Source organism: Mixophyes fleayi, chromosome 5 (genome assembly GCF_038048845.1).
Source record: "Mixophyes fleayi isolate aMixFle1 chromosome 5, aMixFle1.hap1, whole genome shotgun sequence".
NCBI lineage: Eukaryota > Metazoa > Chordata > Amphibia > Anura > Limnodynastidae > Mixophyes > Mixophyes fleayi.
Window position 1 is genome coordinate 145,828,990 of NC_134406.1, and position 24,042 is coordinate 145,853,031.

The following is a 24,042-nucleotide window of genomic DNA, read 5'->3' on the forward strand; positions in this document are numbered from 1 at the left end:
CAAAAGGTCAGGGTCACAGGCAAGCAGGCAAAGTCCAGTAGACAGGCAGAAGGTCACAACAGGTATCAGGCAGTCAGAGTATCCAGGGCAGGTCAGCAATAGTATACAACTAGGATGCTATAACGGGCAGGGAGGCTAAGCCCTCCCTGCCTTAAATAGTGACATTGACCAATCAGGTTTTTGCCCTGTAACAGACCACAGGAGGAGTTAATGGGCACTTAGTAATTTAGTAAAACAGCAAACAGGCTGTACTCGTTGCAGCGCATGCGCCTGGCTGCTCTGTAAAGCCGGGGTGCGCTCATTAGAAGACTCAGCGTCCGACCATTGCCTTGGAAACGGTCGTGACCGCAAAACCGAAAGTGACGCCCCGGTCGTCATGGAGAGGGTCAGGACATCGGAACCAACAGAAGAAGAGTCGCGGCGGAGCCCATGGCCGCTGCGGCTCTTGACAATAACACAGTACAATGTGACTGCAGATTTAGAAGACCAAGCCTGCCAGACTTATTATTTCTATTTCAGCAATGACAATTAGAAATGGAGCAATGGACCTCTCCTCTTTGCATGTTACCTATATAACACAGTACAATGTGACTGCAGATTTAGAAGACCAAGCCTGACAGACCTATTATTTCTATTTCAGCAATGACAATTAGCAATGGAGCAATGGAGCTCTCCTCTTTGCATGTTACCTATATAACACAGTACAATGTGACTGCAGATTTAGAAGACCAAGCCTGACAGACCTACTATGTCTATTTTAGCAATGACAATTAGCAATGGAGCTCTCCTCTTTGTGTTTTACCTATATAAAAGAGTACAATGTGACTGCAGATTTAGAAGACCAAGCCTACCAGACCTATTATTTCTATTTAATTAATGACAATGAGAAATGGAGCTCTCCTCTTTGTGTTTTACCTATATAACACAGTACAATGTGACTGCTAATTTAGAAGACCAAGCCTACCAGACCTATTTTGTCTATTTCAGCAATGACAATTAGCAATGGAGCAATGGAACTCTCCTTTTTCTATGTTACCTATATAACACAGTATAATATAACTGAAAATTTAGAAGACCGAGCCTGCCAAACCTATTATTTCTATTTCATCAATGACAATTAGCAATGGTGCAATGGAGCTCACCTCTTTGTATGTTACCTATATAACACAGTACAATGTGACTGCAGATTTAGAAGACCAAGCCTGTCAGACCTATTATTTCTATTTCAGCAATGACAATTAGCAATGGTGCAATGGTGCTTACCTCTTTGTATGTTACCTATATAACACAGTACAATGTGACTGCAGATTTAGAAGACCAAGCCTGACAGACCTACTATTTCTATTTCGGCAATGATAATTAGCAATGGAGCACTCCTCTTTGTATGTTACCTATATAGCACACTACAATGTGACTGCAGATTTAGAAGACCAAGCCTGCCAGACTTATTATTTGTATTTCAGCAATGACAATCAGCAATGGAGCAATGGAGCTCTACTCTTTGTATGTTACCTATATAATACAGCACAATGTGACTGCAGATTTTGAAGACGAAAGCTGCCAGACCAATTATTTCTATTTCAGCCATGACAATTAGCAATGGCGCAATGGAGCTCTCCTCTTTTTATGTTACCTAAATAACACAATACAATGTGACTGCAGATTTAGAAGACCAAGCCTGCCAGACTTATTATTTCTATTTCCATAATGAGAACTAGCAATGGAGCAATGGAGCTCTCCTCTTTGTATGTTACCTATATAACTGTTAGGGTGCTGGTGGTCAGATAATGAATCTGCAGAACAGATAGGCGGAGGTCTTCACCTATAGCAGCCATCTTTCCAATAGAGCTAGACGTGCTCACAGGTACTTAGATGCCCCCATGACTTAACTCCAGTGTAGTGAAGGTTTGATACACTAAACCGTAGCGCAGGCCCAGAGTCAGCGGAGATGGTGATGGATGGTCAGATGAAAGCCAAGGTCAGGGGTCACTTGCAGGGTAGAATGTCAGAAAACACGCCAAAGGTCAGGGTCACAAGCAGAAAAGCAGAATTCAAAGTACAGGCCAAAAGGTCAGGGTCACAGGCAAGCAGGCAAAGTCCAGTAGACAGGCAGATGGTCACAACAGGTATCAGGCAGTCAGAGTATCCAGGGCAGGTCAGCAATAGTATACAACTAGGACGCTATAACGGGCAGGGAGGCTAAGCCCTCCCTGCCTTAAATAGTGACATTGACCAATCAGGTTTTTGCCCTGTAACAGACCACAGGAGGAGTTAATGGGCACTTAGTAATTTAGTAAAACAGCAAACAGGCTGTACTCGTTGCAGCGCATGCGCCTGGCTGCTCTGTAAAGCCGGGGTGCGCTCATTAGAAGACTCAGCGTCCGACCATTGCCTTGGAAACGGTCGTGACCGCAAAACCGAAAGTGACGCCCCGGTCGTCATGGAGAGGGTCAGGACATCGGAACCAACAGAAGAAGAGTCGCGGCGGCACCCATGGCCGCCGCGGCTCTTGACAATAACACAGTACAATGTGACTGCAGATTTAGAAGACCAAGCCTGCCAGACTTATTATTTCTATTTCAGCAATGACAATTAGAAATGGAGCAATGGACCTCTCCTCTTTGCATGTTACCTATATAACACAGTACAATGTGACTGCAGATTTAGAAGACCAAGCCTGACAGACCTATTATTTCTATTTCAGCAATGACAATTAGCAATGGAGCAATGGAGCTCTACTCTTTGCATGTTACCTATATAACACAGTACAATGTGACTGCAGATTTAGAAGACCAAGCCTGACAGACCTACTATGTCTATTTTAGCAATGACAATTAGCAATGGAGCTCTCCTCTTTGTGTTTTACCTATATAAAAGAGTACAATGTGACTGCAGATTTAGAAGACCAAGCCTACCAGACCTATTATTTCTATTTAATTAATGACAATTAGAAATGGAGCTCTCCTCTTTGTGTTTTACCTATATAACACAGTACAATGTGACTGGTAATTTAGAAGACCAAGCCTACCAGACCTATTTTGTCTATTTCAGCAATGACAATTAGCAATGGAGCAATGGAACTCTCCTTTTTCTATGTTACCTATATAACACAGTATAATATAACTGAAAATTTAGAAGACCGAGCCTGCCAAACCTATTATTTCTATTTCATCAATGACAATTAGCAATGGTGCAATGGAGCTCACCTCTTTGTATGTTACCTATATAACACAGTACAATGTGACTGCAGATTTAGAAGACCAAGCCTGTCAGACCTATTATTTCTATTTCAGCAATGACAATTAGCAATGGTGCAATGGTGCTTACCTCTTTGTATGTTACCTATATAACACAGTACAATGTGACTGCAGATTTAGAAGACCAAGCCTGACAGACCTACTATTTCTATTTCAGCAATGATAATTAGCAATGGAGCACTCCTCTTTGTATGTTACCTATATAGCACACTACAATGTGACTGCAGATTTAGAAGACCAAGCCTGCCAGACTTATTATTTGTATTTCAGCAATGACAATCAGCAATGGAGCAATGGAGCTCTCCTCTTTGTATGTTACCTATATAATACAGCACAATGTGACTGCAGATTTTGAAGACGAAAGCTGCCAGACCAATTATTTCTATTTCAGCCATGACAATTAGCAATGGCGCAATGGAGCTCTCCTCTTTTTATGTTACCTATATAACACAATACAATGTGACTGCAGATTTAGAAGACCAAGCCTGCCAGACTTATTATTTCTATTTCCATAATGAGAACTAGCAATGGAGCAATGGAGCTCTCCTCTTTGTATGTTACCTATATAACTGTTAGGGTGCTGGTGGTCAGATAATGAATCTGCAGAACAGATAGGCGGAGGTCTTCACCTATAGCAGCCATCTTTCCAATAGAGCTAGACGTGCTCACAGGTACTTAGATGCCCCCATGACTTAACTCCAGTGTAGTGAAGGTTTGATACACTAAACCGTAGCGCAGGCCCAGAGTCAGCGGAGATGGTGATGGATGGTCAGATGAAAGCCAAGGTCAGGGGTCACTTGCAGGGTAGAATGTCAGAAAACACGCCAAAGGTCAGGGTCACAAGCAGAAAAGCAGAATTCAAAGTACAGGCCAAAAGGTCAGGGTCACAGGCAAGCAGGCAAAGTCCAGTAGACAGGCAGAAGGTCACAACAGGTATCAGGCAGTCAGAGTATCCAGGGCAGGTCAGCAATAGTATACAACTAGGACGCTATAACCGGCAGGGAGGTTAAGCCCTCCCTGCCTTAAATAGTGACATTGACCAATCAGGTTTTTGCCCTGTAACAGACCACAGGAGGAGTTAATGGGCACTTAGTAATTTAGTAAAACAGCAAACAGGCTGTACTCGTTGCAGCGCATGCGCCTGGCTGCTCTGTAAAGCCGGGGTGCGCTCATTAGAAGACTCAGTGTCCGACCATTGCCTTGGAAACGGTCGTGACCGCAAAACCGAAAGTGACGCCCCGGTCGTCATGGAGAGGGTCAGGACATCGGAACCAACAGGATAAGAGTCGCGGCGGCACCCATGGCCGCCACGGCTCTTGACAATAACACAGTACAATGTGATTGCAGATTTAGAAGACCAAGGCTGCCAGACTTATTATTTCTATTTCAGCAATGACAATTAGAAATGGAGCAATGGACCTCTCCTCTTTTCATGTTACCTATATAACACAGTACAATGTGACTGCAGATTTAGAAGACCAAGCCTGACAGACCTATTATTTCTATTTCAGCAATGACAATTAGCAATGGAGCTCTCCTCTTTGTGTTTTACCTATATAACAGAGTACAATGTGACTGCAGATTTAGAAGACCAAGGCTGCCAGACTTATTATTTCTATTTCAGCAATGACAATTAGAAATGGAGCAATGGACCTCTCCTCTTTTCATGTTACCTATATAACACAGTACAATGTGACTGCAGATTTAGAAGACCAAGCCTGACAGACCTACTATTTCTATTTTAGCAATGACAATTAGCAATGGAGCTCTCCTCTTTGTGTTTTACCTATATAACAGAGTACAATGTGACTGCAGATTTAGAAGACCAAGCCTACCAGACCTATTATTTCTATTTAATCAATGACAATTAGAAATGGAGCTCTCCTCTTTGTGTTTTACCTATATAACACAGTACAATGTGACTGTTGATTTAGAAGACCAAGCCTACCAGACCTATTTTGTCTATTTCAGCAATGACAATTAGCAATGGAGCAATGGAACTCTCCTTTTTCTATGTTACCTATATAACACAGTATAATATTACTGAAAATTTAGAAGACCGAGCCTGCCAGACCTATTATTTCTATTTCATCAATGACAATTAGCAATGGAGCTCACCTCTTTGTATGTTACCTATATAACACAGTACAATGTGACTGCAGATTTAGAAGACCAAGCCTGCCAGATTTATTATTTCTATTTCAGGAATGACAATTAGAAATGGAGCAATGGACCTCTCCTCTTTGCATGTTACCTATATAACACAGTACAATGTGAATGCAAATTTAGAAGACCAAGCCTGACAGACCTATTATTTCTATTTCAGCAATGACAATTAGCAATGGAGCAATGGAGCTCTCCTCTTTGCATGTTACCTATATAACACAGTACAATGTGACTGCAGATTTAGAAGACCAAGCCTGACAGACCTACTATTTCTATTTTAGCAATGACAATTAGCAATGGAGCTCTCCTCTTTGTGTTTTACCTATATAACAGAGTACAATGTGACTGCAGATTTAGAATACCAAGCCTAGCAGACCTATTATTTCTATTTAATCAATGATAATTAGAAATGGAGCTCTCCTCTTTGTGTTTTACCTATATAACACAGTACAATGTGACTGCTGATTTAGAAGACCAAGCCTACCAGACCTATTTTGTCTATTTCAGCAATGACAATTAGCAATGGAGCAATGGAACTCTCCTTTTTCTATGTTACCTATATAACACAGTATAATATAACTGAAAATTTAGAAGACCGAGCCTGCCAGACCTATTATTTCTATTTCATCAATGACAATTAGCAATGGTGCAATGGAGCTCACCTCTTTGTATGTTACCTATATAACACAGTACAATGTGACTGCAGATTTAGAAGACCAAGCCTGTCAGACCTATTATTTCTATTTCAGCAATGACAATTAGCAATGGTGCAATGGTGCTTACCTCTTTGTATGTTACCTATATAACACAGTACAATGTGACTGCAGATTTAGAAGACCAAGCCTGACAGACCTACTATTTCTATTTCAGCAATGACAATTAGCAATAGAGCAATGGAGCTCTCCTTTTTCTATGTTACCTATATAACACAGTATAATATAACTGAAAATTTAGAAGACCGAGCCTGCCAGACCTATTATTTCTATTTCATCAATGACAATTAGCAATGGTGCAATGGAGCTCACCTCTTTGTATGTTACCTATATAACACAGTACAATGTGACTGCAGATTTAGAAGACCAAGCCTGTCAGACCTATTATTTCTATTTCAGCAATGACAATTAGCAATGGTGCAATGGTGCTTACCTCTTTGTATGTTACCTATATAACACAGTACAATGTGACTGCAGATTTAGAAGACCAAGCCTGACAGACCTACTATGTCTATTTTAGCAATGACAATTAGCAATGGAGCTCTCCTCTTTGTGTTTTACCTATATAAAAGAGTACAATGTGACTGCAGATTTAGAAGACCAAGCCTACCAGACCTATTATTTCTATTTAATTAATGACAATTAGAAATGGAGCTCTCCTCTTTGTGTTTTACCTATATAACACAGTACAATGTGACTGGTAATTTAGAAGACCAAGCCTACCAGACCTATTTTGTCTATTTCAGCAATGACAATTAGCAATGGAGCAATGGAACTCTCCTTTTTCTATGTTACCTATATAACACAGTATAATATAACTGAAAATTTAGAAGACCGAGCCTGCCAAACCTATTATTTCTATTTCATCAATGACAATTAGCAATGGTGCAATGGAGCTCACCTCTTTGTATGTTACCTATATAACACAGTACAATGTGACTGCAGATTTAGAAGACCAAGCCTGTCAGACCTATTATTTCTATTTCAGCAATGACAATTAGCAATGGTGCAATGGTGCTTACCTCTTTGTATGTTACCTATATAACACAGTACAATGTGACTGCAGATTTAGAAGACCAAGCCTGACAGACCTACTATTTCTATTTCAGCAATGATAATTAGCAATGGAGCACTCCTCTTTGTATGTTACCTATATAGCACACTACAATGTGACTGCAGATTTAGAAGACCAAGCCTGCCAGACTTATTATTTGTATTTCAGCAATGACAATCAGCAATGGAGCAATGGAGCTCTCCTCTTTGTATGTTACCTATATAATACAGCACAATGTGACTGCAGATTTTGAAGACGAAAGCTGCCAGACCAATTATTTCTATTTCAGCCATGACAATTAGCAATGGCGCAATGGAGCTCTCCTCTTTTTATGTTACCTATATAACACAATACAATGTGACTGCAGATTTAGAAGACCAAGCCTGCCAGACTTATTATTTCTATTTCCATAATGAGAACTAGCAATGGAGCAATGGAGCTCTCCTCTTTGTATGTTACCTATATAACTGTTAGGGTGCTGGTGGTCAGATAATGAATCTGCAGAACAGATAGGCGGAGGTCTTCACCTATAGCAGCCATCTTTCCAATAGAGCTAGACGTGCTCACAGGTACTTAGATGCCCCCATGACTTAACTCCAGTGTAGTGAAGGTTTGATACACTAAACCGTAGCGCAGGCCCAGAGTCAGCGGAGATGGTGATGGATGGTCAGATGAAAGCCAAGGTCAGGGGTCACTTGCAGGGTAGAATGTCAGAAAACACGCCAAAGGTCAGGGTCACAAGCAGAAAAGCAGAATTCAAAGTACAGGCCAAAAGGTCAGGGTCACAGGCAAGCAGGCAAAGTCCAGTAGACAGGCAGAAGGTCACAACAGGTATCAGGCAGTCAGAGTATCCAGGGCAGGTCAGCAATAGTATACAACTAGGACGCTATAACCGGCAGGGAGGTTAAGCCCTCCCTGCCTTAAATAGTGACATTGACCAATCAGGTTTTTGCCCTGTAACAGACCACAGGAGGAGTTAATGGGCACTTAGTAATTTAGTAAAACAGCAAACAGGCTGTACTCGTTGCAGCGCATGCGCCTGGCTGCTCTGTAAAGCCGGGGTGCGCTCATTAGAAGACTCAGTGTCCGACCATTGCCTTGGAAACGGTCGTGACCGCAAAACCGAAAGTGACGCCCCGGTCGTCATGGAGAGGGTCAGGACATCGGAACCAACAGGATAAGAGTCGCGGCGGCACCCATGGCCGCCACGGCTCTTGACAATAACACAGTACAATGTGACTGCAGATTTAGAAGACCAAGGCTGCCAGACTTATTATTTCTATTTCAGCAATGACAATTAGAAATGGAGCAATGGACCTCTCCTCTTTTCATGTTACCTATATAACACAGTACAATGTGACTGCAGATTTAGAAGACCAAGCCTGACAGACCTATTATTTCTATTTCAGCAATGACAATTAGCAATGGAGCAATGGAGCTCTCCTCTTTGCATGTTAACTATATAATACAGTACAATGTGACTGCAGATTTAGAAGACCAAGCCTGACAGACCTACTATTTCTATTTTAGCAATGACAATTAGCAATGGAGCTCTCCTCTTTGTGTTTTACCTATATAACAGAGTACAATGTGACTGCAGATTTAGAAGACCAAGCCTACCAGACCTATTATTTCTATTTAATCAATGACAATTAGAAATGGAGCTCTCCTCTTTGTGTTTTACCTATATAACACAGTACAATGTGACTGTTGATTTAGAAGACCAAGCCTACCAGACCTATTTTGTCTATTTCAGCAATGACAATTAGCAATGGAGCAATGGAACTCTCCTTTTTCTATGTTACCTATATAACACAGTATAATATTACTGAAAATTTAGAAGACCGAGCCTGCCAGACCTATTATTTCTATTTCATCAATGACAATTAGCAATGGAGCTCACCTCTTTGTATGTTACCTATATAACACAGTACAATGTGACTGCAGATTTAGAAGACCAAGCCTGCCAGATTTATTATTTCTATTTCAGGAATGACAATTAGAAATGGAGCAATGGACCTCTCCTCTTTGCATGTTACCTATATAACACAGTACAATGTGAATGCAGATTTAGAAGACCAAGCCTGACAGACCTATTATTTCTATTTCAGCAATGACAATTAGCAATGGAGCAATGGAGCTCTCCTCTTTGCATGTTACCTATATAACACAGTACAATGTGACTGCAGATTTAGAAGACCAAGCCTGACAGACCTACTATTTCTATTTTAGCAATGACAATTAGCAATGGAGCTCTCCTCTTTGTGTTTTACCTATATAACAGAGTACAATGTGACTGCAGATTTAGAATACCAAGCCTAGCAGACCTATTATTTCTATTTAATCAATGATAATTAGAAATGGAGCTCTCCTCTTTGTGTTTTACCTATATAACACAGTACAATGTGACTGCTGATTTAGAAGACCAAGCCTACCAGACCTATTTTGTCTATTTCAGCAATGACAATTAGCAATGGAGCAATGGAACTCTCCTTTTTCTATGTTACCTATATAACACAGTATAATATAACTGAAAATTTAGAAGACCGAGCCTGCCAGACCTATTATTTCTATTTCATCAATGACAATTAGCAATGGTGCAATGGAGCTCACCTCTTTGTATGTTACCTATATAACACAGTACAATGTGACTGCAGATTTAGAAGACCAAGCCTGTCAGACCTATTATTTCTATTTCAGCAATGACAATTAGCAATGGTGCAATGGTGCTTACCTCTTTGTATGTTACCTATATAACACAGTACAATGTGACTGCAGATTTAGAAGACCAAGCCTGACAGACCTACTATTTCTATTTCAGCAATGACAATTAGCAATAGAGCAATGGAGCTCTCCTTTTTCTATGTTACCTATATAACACAGTATAATATAACTGAAAATTTAGAAGACCGAGCCTGCCAGACCTATTATTTCTATTTCATCAATGACAATTAGCAATGGTGCAATGGAGCTCACCTCTTTGTATGTTACCTATATAACACAGTACAATGTGACTGCAGATTTAGAAGACCAAGCCTGTCAGACCTATTATTTCTATTTCAGCAATGACAATTAGCAATGGTGCAATGGTGCTTACCTCTTTGTATGTTACCTATATAACACAGTACAATGTGACTGCAGATTTAGAAGACCAAGCCTGACAGACCTACTATGTCTATTTTAGCAATGACAATTAGCAATGGAGCTCTCCTCTTTGTGTTTTACCTATATAAAAGAGTACAATGTGACTGCAGATTTAGAAGACCAAGCCTACCAGACCTATTATTTCTATTTAATTAATGACAATTAGAAATGGAGCTCTCCTCTTTGTGTTTTACCTATATAACACAGTACAATGTGACTGGTAATTTAGAAGACCAAGCCTACCAGACCTATTTTGTCTATTTCAGCAATGACAATTAGCAATGGAGCAATGGAACTCTCCTTTTTCTATGTTACCTATATAACACAGTATAATATAACTGAAAATTTAGAAGACCGAGCCTGCCAAACCTATTATTTCTATTTCATCAATGACAATTAGCAATGGTGCAATGGAGCTCACCTCTTTGTATGTTACCTATATAACACAGTACAATGTGACTGCAGATTTAGAAGACCAAGCCTGTCAGACCTATTATTTCTATTTCAGCAATGACAATTAGCAATGGTGCAATGGTGCTTACCTCTTTGTATGTTACCTATATAACACAGTACAATGTGACTGCAGATTTAGAAGACCAAGCCTGACAGACCTACTATTTCTATTTCAGCAATGATAATTAGCAATGGAGCACTCCTCTTTGTATGTTACCTATATAGCACACTACAATGTGACTGCAGATTTAGAAGACCAAGCCTGCCAGACTTATTATTTGTATTTCAGCAATGACAATCAGCAATGGAGCAATGGAGCTCTCCTCTTTGTATGTTACCTATATAATACAGCACAATGTGACTGCAGATTTTGAAGACGAAAGCTGCCAGACCAATTATTTCTATTTCAGCCATGACAATTAGCAATGGCGCAATGGAGCTCTCCTCTTTTTATGTTACCTATATAACACAATACAATGTGACTGCAGATTTAGAAGACCAAGCCTGCCAGACTTATTATTTCTATTTCCATAATGAGAACTAGCAATGGAGCAATGGAGCTCTCCTCTTTGTATGTTACCTATATAACTGTTAGGGTGCTGGTGGTCAGATAATGAATCTGCAGAACAGATAGGCGGAGGTCTTCACCTATAGCAGCCATCTTTCCAATAGAGCTAGACGTGCTCACAGGTACTTAGATGCCCCCATGACTTAACTCCAGTGTAGTGAAGGTTTGATACACTAAACCGTAGCGCAGGCCCAGAGTCAGCGGAGATGGTGATGGATGGTCAGATGAAAGCCAAGGTCAGGGGTCACTTGCAGGGTAGAATGTCAGAAAACACGCCAAAGGTCAGGGTCACAAGCAGAAAAGCAGAATTCAAAGTACAGGCCAAAAGGTCAGGGTCACAGGCAAGCAGGCAAAGTCCAGTAGACAGGCAGAAGGTCACAACAGGTATCAGGCAGTCAGAGTATCCAGGGCAGGTCAGCAATAGTATACAACTAGGACGCTATAACCGGCAGGGAGGTTAAGCCCTCCCTGCCTTAAATAGTGACATTGACCAATCAGGTTTTTGCCCTGTAACAGACCACAGGAGGAGTTAATGGGCACTTAGTAATTTAGTAAAACAGCAAACAGGCTGTACTCGTTGCAGCGCATGCGCCTGGCTGCTCTGTAAAGCCGGGGTGCGCTCATTAGAAGACTCAGTGTCCGACCATTGCCTTGGAAACGGTCGTGACCGCAAAACCGAAAGTGACGCCCCGGTCGTCATGGAGAGGGTCAGGACATCGGAACCAACAGGATAAGAGTCGCGGCGGCACCCATGGCCGCCACGGCTCTTGACAATAACACAGTACAATGTGACTGCAGATTTAGAAGACCAAGGCTGCCAGACTTATTATTTCTATTTCAGCAATGACAATTAGAAATGGAGCAATGGACCTCTCCTCTTTGCATGTTACCTATATAACACAGTACAATGTGACTGCAGATTTAGAAGACCAAGCCTGACAGACCTATTATTTCTATTTCAGCAATGACAATTAGCAATGGAGCAATGGAGCTCTCCTCTTTGCATGTTAACTATATAATACAGTACAATGTGACTGCAGATTTAGAAGACCAAGCCTGACAGACCTACTATTTCTATTTTAGCAATGACAATTAGCAATGGAGCTCTCCTCTTTGTGTTTTACCTATATAACAGAGTACAATGTGACTGCAGATTTAGAAGACCAAGCCTACCAGACCTATTATTTCTATTTAATCAATGACAATTAGAAATGGAGCTCTCCTCTTTGTGTTTTACCTATATAACACAGTACAATGTGACTGCTGATTTAGAAGACCAAGCCTACCAGACCTATTTTGTCTATTTCAGCAATGACAATTAGCAATGGAGCAATGGAACTCTCCTTTTTCTATGTTACCTATATAACACAGTATAATATAACTGAAAATTTAGAAGACCGAGCCTGCCAGACCTATTATTTCTATTTCATCAATGACAATTAGCAATGGAGCTCACCTCTTTGTATGTTACCTATATAACACAGTACAATGTGACTGCAGATTTAGAAGACCAAGCCTGCCAGATTTATTATTTCTATTTCAGGAATGACAATTAGAAATGGAGCAATGGACCTCTCCTCTTTGCATGTTACCTATATAACACAGTACAATGTGAATGCAGATTTAGAAGACCAAGCCTGACAGACCTATTATTTCTATTTCAGCAATGACAATTAGCAATGGAGCAATGGAGCTCTCCTCTTTGCATGTTACCTATATAACACAGTACAATGTGACTGCAGATTTAGAAGACCAAGCCTGACAGACCTACTATTTCTATTTTAGCAATGACAATTAGCAATGGAGCTCTCCTCTTTGTGTTTTACCTATATAACAGAGTACAATGTGACTGCAGATTTAGAATACCAAGCCTAGCAGACCTATTATTTCTATTTAATCAATGATAATTAGAAATGGAGCTCTCCTCTTTGTGTTTTACCTATATAACACAGTACAATGTGACTGCTGATTTAGAAGACCAAGCCTACCAGACCTATTTTGTCTATTTCAGCAATGACAATTAGCAATGGAGCAATGGAACTCTCCTTTTTCTATGTTACCTATATAACACAGTATAATATAACTGAAAATTTAGAAGACCGAGCCTGCCAGACCTATTATTTCTATTTCATCAATGACAATTAGCAATGGTGCAATGGAGCTCACCTCTTTGTATGTTACCTATATAACACAGTACAATGTGACTGCAGATTTAGAAGACCAAGCCTGTCAGACCTATTATTTCTATTTCAGCAATGACAATTAGCAATGGTGCAATGGTGCTTACCTCTTTGTATGTTACCTATATAACACAGTACAATGTGACTGCAGATTTAGAAGACCAAGCCTGACAGACCTACTATTTCTATTTCAGCAATGACAATTAGCAATAGAGCAATGGAGCTCTCCTCTTTGTATGTTACCTATATAGCACAGTACAATGTGACTGCAGATTTAGAAGACCAAGCCTGCCAGACTTATTATTTGTATTTCAGCAATGACAATCAGCAATGGAGCAATGGAGCTCTCCTTTTTGTATGTTACCTATATAATACAGCACAATGTGACTGCAGATTTAGAAGACGAAAGCTGGCAGACCTATTATTTCTATTTCAGCCATGACAATTAGCAATGGCGCAATGGAGCTCTCCTCTTTTTATGTTACCTATATAACACAGTACAATGTGACTGCAGATTTAGAAGACCAAGCCTGCCAGACTTATTATTTGTATTTCAGCAATGACAATTAGCAATGGAGCAATGGAGCTCTCCTCTTTTTATGTTACCTATATAACACAGTACAATGTGACTGCAGATTTAGAAGACCAAGCCTGCCAGTCCTAGTAGTTTTATTTCCGCAATGACAATAAGCAATGGAGCAATGGAGCTCTCCTGAATGTCACTGGAGACTTTGAAGAACACTGCTAACCCTAATGTTTCTTTTCTACCTATGACGTTGCCCAACTGCACTAGAGACTGCCAAGAACTGTGCTTCCCCTTTTGTGTCCCTCTGTGAAATGAAGCTGGATCGCCATGGAGGGTGGAACTTATAGTATCCAAAACTTGCGCGATTTCTAGATCCGACGACATAACAATGACGTTTTGTCTCACTTTCTATTCCGAGGGCACGCAAAAGTACTGAGTCAGCTCAGATCTGCTAAGTTCAGATGTGTGGGGCAGCATGGTGGCGTAGTGGTTAGCACTTCTGCTTTACAGCACTGGGTTCATGAGTTCAATTCCCGACTATAACCTTATCTGTGAGGAGTTTGTATGTTCTCTCTGTGTTTGCGTAGGTTTCCTCTGGGTGCTCCGGTTTACTTCCACAGCCCTAAAACATACTGATATGTTAATTGGTTGCTAACAAAATTGACCCTAGTCTGTCTCTGTCTGTGTGTATGTGTGTGTTAGGGAATCTAGCCCCAATGGGGCAGGGACTGATGTGAGTGAGTTCTCTGTACAGCACTGCAGAATTAGTGGTGCTATATAAATAAATGGTGATGATGATGATGATGATGATGTGTTCACTTCTCGAGGAACCAAGCCTTAGCATCTCTAGTTTGAAGTCCATATTACAGCAGCCAGAATAAATCTGAACTCACTCAGAGAGTAAATGGTTGAAGTCCATGTATTAGCAACAGGATGAGGCTGAATTCACTCAGAGGGTAAATGGTTTAAATCTATATACAACAGGCAGAATGAAACAGCAAACAGGATGAAGCTGGATTCACACGAAGGGTTGATGGTTGCGATCTGTATATAACAGACAGGATGAAGCAGCAAACAAACAGCAACTGTTGTAGTCTGGAACCAGGAACTAGGATGCTTGTCCCAGTATAGAATACTGCCTTCAACCAAAAGGGAGATGTACGGTAATATGGTACCGCCGAGTGGTGTAAACAGAACTAAGACCCTGATTCATGACAATACCCCCCTTCGAAGGGTAGACACTGGATACCTAAGATGGGGCTTAGCAGGAAATTTCTGATGGACTTTTTTTGGGATCATGAACATCAGAAGCTTTGATCCTTTCCTCGACCAGATATTGCAGGTGATTATGTTGAGTCCACGATGGCCTTGATCTCGTATTCCTCGCCTTGTTCAGTCAGAATGGGGGGTGAATCAGCTTTAGGAGAATAAAATTTGTTCAACACCAGTGGTTTTAGAAGGGAATGTGAAAGGTGTTTGGTACTTTGAGGTACTCTGGCAACTGAAGTTTGTAGGAAACAGGGTTGATTACTTTGGAGATTTTGAATGGACCGATGAAGCGAGGGGTGAAATTCATGGTAGGTACATGGCTGAAGTCCATGTATTAGCAACAGGATGAGGCTGAATTCCCTCAGAGGGTAAATGGTTGAAATCTGCATAGAACAGGCGGAATGAAGCAGCAAACAGGATGAAGCTGAATTCACACGAAGGGTTGATGGTCGATGATGATAGATGTCACTGTTTCCAATGCAGTATGTTGAGAAGTCTGAGAGTCATCAAAATGCTATTGCAACAGTGACATCTGCAGGTATTAATGATAAAACCATATTAAAGAGATGGTTGAGATCTGTATACAAGCAAACAGCAACAGACGTGACTGTATTGCTTTCTATGTCCCTCGTTCATCATCATCATTACCATTTATTTATATAGTGCCAAAAAATTCATCGTTCACACTGAATGCTATTTTCTGAGCACAGTGCAACTCTACACGCTGTCTGTTACTAAAATAGCACTTAAGAAAATGAAGGGGGACTATATATATAGCCTGCTTTGCAATATGAAATATTTTTGCGGAAATTATGTTTTGCCTCGTTTTGAGATCTAGACTGATGTGCAAAACCGAGATATGACTCGTTTTCATTTCAATCTCCAGCTATGGCTTTTGTAAGATTTCAACCAATCCGACCCGCTCTATACTATACTGTATACTATACTGTATACTATATACACATATATACACACATATATATTTATATATATATATATATATAAATATATATATATATAAAAATATATAGCATATTCTCATACCACTTGATGCAAGAGTCTTGTTGCAGCCTTTCCCTTTCGAAATCTGTGAGAGGGGGGGACATGGTGTTTGAGGGTCTACATTTTAAAATGTATTAAAGCTATTAAGCTGAAATTTGGCATACATATGGCGAACTGTCCACAGGTGCCGCATGCCATATTTCAGAAAAAAAGAATAAAAAATTATAAATTAGGAATAATCTAAGCTTCAAAATCTCGCAATTTTTTTCCACTTCCTGTTTTGCCAAACTCGCTGTTTTTCTGGGTTTTTTTTTGGGAGAGTGTAACTCGGTGTACAGGGTGTTTAAAAGCATGTGGTCAGTTTTGTTAGAAAGCTATTAGGGCTGAGGAGTGCCTTTGAGGGTTCACAAGTTTGACAAAGTTACAGCTTTTTTACAATTTGGTAAAATATACCCCATTTTAAAGATAGGGGATTTCATAACGTTGCGCATGTCAAATAGAGGTGTGTGTTGGGTGTACTCAAAGTGGCTTCACTTGAGAGTACAAATATGGCTGACTGACTCTCTCGCTAAGAAATTTTCTTCTTTGAGCAGGAGAATTTAGCCATATTTATTGGGTACAGGGGGGCTGGTTGATGTTTTAGGGCTGAGGGGGGCACACTATACTAGTATTAGCCCTGGTACTGCTCTCATTTCACAGTTTAATAATCTCTCCGAGTGGTGCCAGAACTATGTTACAGAGCCCGTTTAAACTTCCCGACCCTCTGTGGGGTCAGTTAATTTATTCACTGCACTATGGTGGGGGCGGAAAATTTCAAAGTGTTCTGAGGTTTTCTGCAGTGATTTAAAAAAAAAAGTGCGGTGTCCCCTCTATTCTCTATTAATCCTAGTGATGCCAGACTACTGCTGGGTCCGTGAAAATCAGGGAAAAAATTTGCGTCGGGTCCCCCCGATTTTCATGGAACCAGCACTAGGCAAACCAGCTGGGGGTTGGTGACTATAGCAGGGGGACAAGCGGCAGGGGTCCCCGTGCCATAATGACCACCAACGCCAGGCTGTTCAGCGCTGGGCTGGATTTCCTAGGGAGTGGGGTCCGCTAAAAAAAACGAGCGGGCCCCCCCTCTAGGGACACAACGGCGATTATAGACTTAAAATAACAAACAGATGCCATTTTGTTTTGTGGAACTACAAGTCCCAGCCAGCCAGGTTGCCTTAAATAGTGTGGGCATGCTGCTACTTGTATAACTACAAGCACCAGCATACTCATGGCAGCCAGGGCATGTTGGCACTTGGAGAACCACAAGTACCAACATGCCCTGGGACCTGTAGTTCCACAAAACAAAATGTTAAATAAACCACTACACCCTTGTTAAAACCATTAACATTTAATAAAAATAAAAATAAAAATAAAAAACCCACAATAATGACAGTAAACACTCTTATTTACACCATATATTTTTATTAAAAATAATAAATTACCTATACTTACCACTGAAGTTTTCATCTGTCATCAGCAGCTTTTAATCCCAAAATGGCTGTCAACCAAGTCCCAAATAATTTTGTATCCAACAGTCTGGCTTGACCAAGTCCCAAATAAATTTGTAATTCCAAAAGTCCGGCTTGTAATGTCCCAAAAGAATTTCTATTCAAAGTCCTGCTTGTAATGTCCCAAAACAATTTGCATCCAAAGTCCCTGCTTGAAATCTCTTCTGTTCTTTTTGGGCAGAAATCCCCCTTGTTGATTGCAGTCTTCAGCCAGGAAGGCCCCCTTGTTGCTTGAAGTCTTTGTAAGTATTTGTAAAATCCACGATTCTTCTTACTTGATCGCATAAAAAAAATAAAATGGTTGGACCGCCGCAAACAACTTCTACTAGGTAGAAGCTCCGACCTCATTGCACTAGGTCTATTTATAGTATAGTAGGATTTTCCCACAAGGGTTGGAAACCCCTAATACTATAAATAGACCTACTGCAGTTCATTGCGTATTGGAGCTTCTACATCTATAGCATTTCACAACACCTCTCACCGTTCTAACAGTCTATGTACCTGCACTGCTCATCCACTTCTCTGCTCTTTCACCCACTTCCAGGGTCGCCATCAGGTGGGGTGCGGCCAGTACAGCTGTAAGGGGTCCGAACAGACAGAAGTGTCTATCCGGGCACCCTGAACTGTCTGGGTCCCTTAGTATGACCAATCTGCCCTTCACGATGCTGTGGCTCCAAGACACCATTAGACTGCGAGTGTGTGGCGCGGTGATGACATCACTGTGTGTCACGCTCCCATTCTATCAGTGACCAGGAGTCGTAGCATCGCTTCAAGAACAAGGTAACTTTATTGAGCATTTATTATGATGGAGGGGCGTTTATTATGATAGGGGAGAGGGGGGAGCTAATCATTTTCTGTGATGAGATGGTGAGGAGGGGAGTGGAATATTTACTGTAATGGGATGGTGAGGGGGGGAGCGGAGCATTTGCTGTGATGGAATGATGAGAGGGCATTTACTATGATAGGGAGGGAGCAGAGAATGTACTGTGCAGAGGGAGGGTGCACATGTACGGTGCAGAGGGACGGGGGGAGTCTCCCACATTAATTAGTACTGGGCCCCACAGATTCTGATGGCAGCCCTGTCTGGTAATCTGCCAGTAGAGCAATATGTGTGTGAGAGATAGGCAGTACTGTCAGAGATCGTGCAGTAATGATTTTAGTGAAATCTGTCTGCAGGATTCTCAAGTCCTGTTCAATGCAGCACATCAGCAGTTCTTTAGAATGAAATGTAATTTTCACTGAAACATAGATTTTTTTTTGATTTTTTTTTTTAGTTATTCACCTGCCTTGCATTTTTGAAGGATTTGTGCACTTATGCCGGGCACTGTCGTGATAGCACACGGCCGGTGGGGAGCATTAAGTTCTGTAGAGACACAACCAATCAGAGACTGCCATCCTGCCTACTGTCACTACTGACAGTGAGAGCAAGCAGCACGATAAGTGCTCGGGTCAACACTCTGCCTTCCCCTTATACTTCTTGCTTTGATCTGCCCTTCTACCTGTGCCATGTACTTTCCCCATGTCTCCCCTGTCCCGGGGCCCCAGCCAGCACCTATGAGCAGGATTCGGACCGCCACTGGCTCCCTGCTCTCCTGAGACTCCAGCACAACCCTTTCTAAAGTACATTGTATATAGCTGCATACTTACATTACCCCCTTAAGAGCAGCGTTACCAGCGTCGTTTATCTCACTGATGTCATCAAGTCGTGCCGGCGTCTTTCTGCATTGGGATTGGCTGAAGCCAGTTCACAAAAGAGTTGTCATGGATCCTCGTCAGGAATCAGCCGTCCAGACTGAAGATGTTGGGGTAAGTGTTGTCGGTGTACTCAGCACCCATAGACCGTACCCCACCACCAGATCCTGAGCGCTGTGGTGTTGGTGATGTTGACTTCAGGCAACCGGAGCTTTTTGGTTCTGCTGCTTCTAACAGCTGTTTGGTCCTTTCATCTTAGCCAAGCTGAAAACGCAGAGCCATACCTATGGTACATGTCAAAGAAAGTGGGTGTACTCAGCCTGGATTCACTTAAGAATACAAATATGGCTGACTATTTTCGGTAAGAGATTTTCATTTCTGAGTTGGAGAAATTAGACATATTTTCTATCCACAGGGGGGCTGGTTAGTGTTTTGGGGCTGAGAGGGGGCACCCTGTAGTATTATTAGTGCTCTCATTTAAAAGTTTAATCTCTCTGAGTATTGCCAGAGTGGCTGTAACAGAGCCGTTTAAACTTCTCGCCCCTCAGTGACGTCAGTTAATTTATTCACTGCACTGAGCTAGGGGCAGGAGATTTAAAAGTGCTCTGAGGTTCCTGCTGTGATCACCTATCTATCATTTGTGTTCTGTGTTGAAAGCCAGGTAAGTAGCGAGTAACATAACACAGCTCTCCTTATAGCAGCCCACATGCTTTACTCCTGCCTGCCTCGGAACCTGAATTTGGGGAGAACACGATATTCATAAGCTGCGCCTGGAAAACATGAGCCACTTTGTGTATGCCATTACGTGGCTCACTAACATGTCACACACTCGCTGTTCTCATACTGCACTACCTGTCACTCACTGCCCTGGAAATTGCACTGTTTTACATATATTATAATTACATAATATTCTCTTTCATTTCAGGCCTCGTTTAACTGTACGCCGTAGATGCACAGGTGTAGACATGTTTACATATATCTACTATATCCTGTCTCACGTTTATTAAATTCACAAAACGTCTTGCAGTGTCTGCGAGATATGAAAGGATCGGTGGTAGTATATCTATTTTGTTTTCCTGGGTGAACTTGGGTTGAAAAGAATCGAAGCATGTGTGCTTGATTTTGCCTTTGTTTTTTGCAAAGATATGATGCTTTTGTTTGAGTTGTGTGCTGGGGCTTATTGCATTCCCGAGCTCAGTTACCTATCTCTGGGAAAGTCTGGCTGCTATAGATGGACATACACTTCAAGTTGTCACACTGGCTGCACTCTGGAGCGATGTGTCAGATAGTGTGCAGTATACTACAATGCGCAGTATAAATCTCTATATAGTCCACTGCACTGCGGATAAATTTCTTCTAAAGTACTGTCAATGTCAGTGCATTGCACTATATAACTGCAGAGCGCATGTATATCTAGCCAAGTGCCCATCTCATTCACTGCAGTATCTGGAAGTAATGATTCTCAGTGGAATGCATAGGAAATAGAGAGATGCACTTTGCCAGAGACATTCAGAAGTAAGTTGCAGCACGCATATAAGGGAGAGACAGTAAACTGATTGTGATCATCTGATAGTGGAGACAACATGGCAGTGTGTGGACACAGAGAACACTCATGGGGGATCTCCATTGGAAACCACGAGATAAACTTTTGTCCACTAGGAAAACTACCAATAGCTGGACTTTGGGTAAGACAGCACAGTTTACGTTTACAATTTAAGGGACTAATAGAAGTCAGCTTGTATGATAAAGATCCATTTATTTTCTTATTGTTTCGATGGAGAGTCTCTGAGATCATTCTATTCAGATTGTTCATATTGACATGAACTTTTCTATCTTTGGAATACTAATTTGTGTCCATAGGTGAGTGGCACTTGTTTGTACTGGTATTACTATACCCCCTAGGTAAAAGCGAACGTAATGATATTATTCACTTATATTTGTGTACACTTATTATTATTTCTATTTCATACACATGTTCTATATTTACCAACTCCCCTCAGACACACGACTGAATATCTCTCTGGATTTCTTACCAAACACACAGAGTGTAGAGCTAATTTGTTTTCTTTATAGTTGTTGTAATCAAGGATGCTGGATACTGGTGCAGAGGCTGTGACAATTGAGAGAAAAGCTGGTGCGCAGGGGGTGATGTGTGATAAAAGCTGGGGCACAAGGTGTGACGTAATAAAAAATCATGGGCACATAGGAGTAATATAAAAGAAAATTATACTGCTGCATAGGCTGTGACAATTGAAAGAAAAGCTGGTGAGCAGATGGTGACATGTGAAAGAAAAGCTGGTACGCAAGGGGTAACATGAAAGAAAAGATGGGGTATGGTGTGACATGAGAAAGAAAAGCTTGGGTACAAGGGGTGACAATTGAGAGAAAAGCAGGGGCATAGGTTGTGATGTGATAACAAAAACCTTGAGCACATAAGAGTGACTTGAGAGAAAATTTGGTGCACAGGGGTGATGTGAAAGAAAAGCTGGTGCGCAAGGTATGATATGTGAAAGTAAAGCTGGTGCACAAGGGTGACGTGAAAGAAAAGCTGGTGCGCAAGCTATGATATGTAAAAGAAAAGCTGGTGCACAAGTGGTGATGTGAGATTAAATTTGGTGCATAGGCAGTGAAAAGTGAGAGAAAGGTTAGTGTGAATAAGGGTAACGTGATAGAAAAGCTGGTGCGCAGGGGGTGACATGAGAATAAAGCTGGTGCACTTGGTGATGGCATGTGTGCATGCAATCACAAAGCTGGTGAACATTGGGGTATGTGTGAGAGAAAGCTGTGCACTGGAAATATAGGGTGCTAGGTTTAGAGGAAATCTTAGGAAAAATTACTTTATCAAAACGGTAGTGGATAGGTGGGATAGTCATCCAACAGAGGTGGTAGAGGTTAGTATAATAGACCAATATTAAAACTCTTGTTTTTTAGGGTTTAAGAGAAACAGTGGAAATTAGATGGGCCCAGCAATTCTTAACGGCCGTACAATTCTAGGCTTATAATTTCATTAACAATATTTTTACTTTACAAAAAGCCATGATATTCCATAGACAAAAATTAATGTCCGATTAAGGTTTAAGGTTCCTTACACACCATCTAAAATGTAAGAAAACTATTGAAACTCTTCCACTCAAACTCCAAAAAGCAATGAATTTACAACAATTAAGGCAGAAACCTTAATGGACGTGTTACTTGCGCACTACAGACATAGTATACCATCCCATTCTGTGGTAAGCTGCAGATTCAGCACTATCATGGAGTGAGATTGCTGTCACTCACAAAATGCTGGAGCTGCTAATTCACAGATTTGTGTGTTAACTGGAATACACACATGCAGTACTATTACATTTTCTTAGTTTAGCTTTATCGTAGTTTAGGGCCTGCATGTCTTAGAAAGAGACAGTAGAGCAACTCCATAAAAAAGTAGAACTACAACAACCCTGCAGAGCATTTCTCAATCCAAAACTGTGCCTGCTTTTAGAAGATACCTGCAGCACTAATACATCGCTGTAGACTTGGTTTTCACTGGTCGAAGTCATGGAGCAAATCAGTTTCTGTCACTTGTTTCAACATATCTGCCGTTTTTTTCTTTACAACATCAACTGATTCAAAATGTGTCCCTTTAAGCACTGATTTAATTTTTGGGAAAAGATAAAAATCGCAAGGTGCTAAATCGGACGAATATGGAGGATGTTCAAGTGTAGTAATGTGTTTGTTGATCAAAAACTTATTCACAGAAAATGCTGTGTGAGTAGGTGCATTGTCCTGGTGAAGAAAGAAAACATTTTTCCACAGTTGCGGCCGTTTCTTTCTGACTCTTTCGCTCAGCTTTTGCAAAACTTCCTTATAATAATGCTGATTAACTGTTGTGCCTTCTGGAACCCATTCTTCCAAAATTACACCCTTGATATCGAAAAAAACAATGAGCATTGCTTTGAATTTTGACTTGCTTTGACAAGCTTTTTTCATTCTTAGTGATGATGGTGTTTTCCAGTGCATTGACTGTCTTTTGGTTTCAGGATCGAACTGGAAGATAAAGGTCTCATCACAAGTGATTACTTTATGAAACAGGTTTGGATCTGTGTCAAGGTGCTGCAGAATGTCAACACAACATTCCTTGCAACATTCTTATTATTATAGCATTATTATGGTGTGGTGTGGGACCATCTTTGCACAAACTTTCGTCATGTTAAGATCCTCACGCAAAATTTTCCATACGGTGTCTTTGTCAATGTTCACGGGTTCAGCTATCATTCTGAACACTGAGTGGGCGGTCTTTTCGAACAATGTGACTGATTTTTCTACATTTTCTTTGGCTATTGAAGTGCAAGGTTGTCCAGGGCGTTCATCATCTTCGACATTCTCAGGTCCCTCACTAAATCTTTTGTGCCCCTCAAACACACGCACACAAGACAGGCAGTCATTCCCATAGGCCGTAGTAACCATTTGAAAACATTCTGTTGGTGTTTTGCGC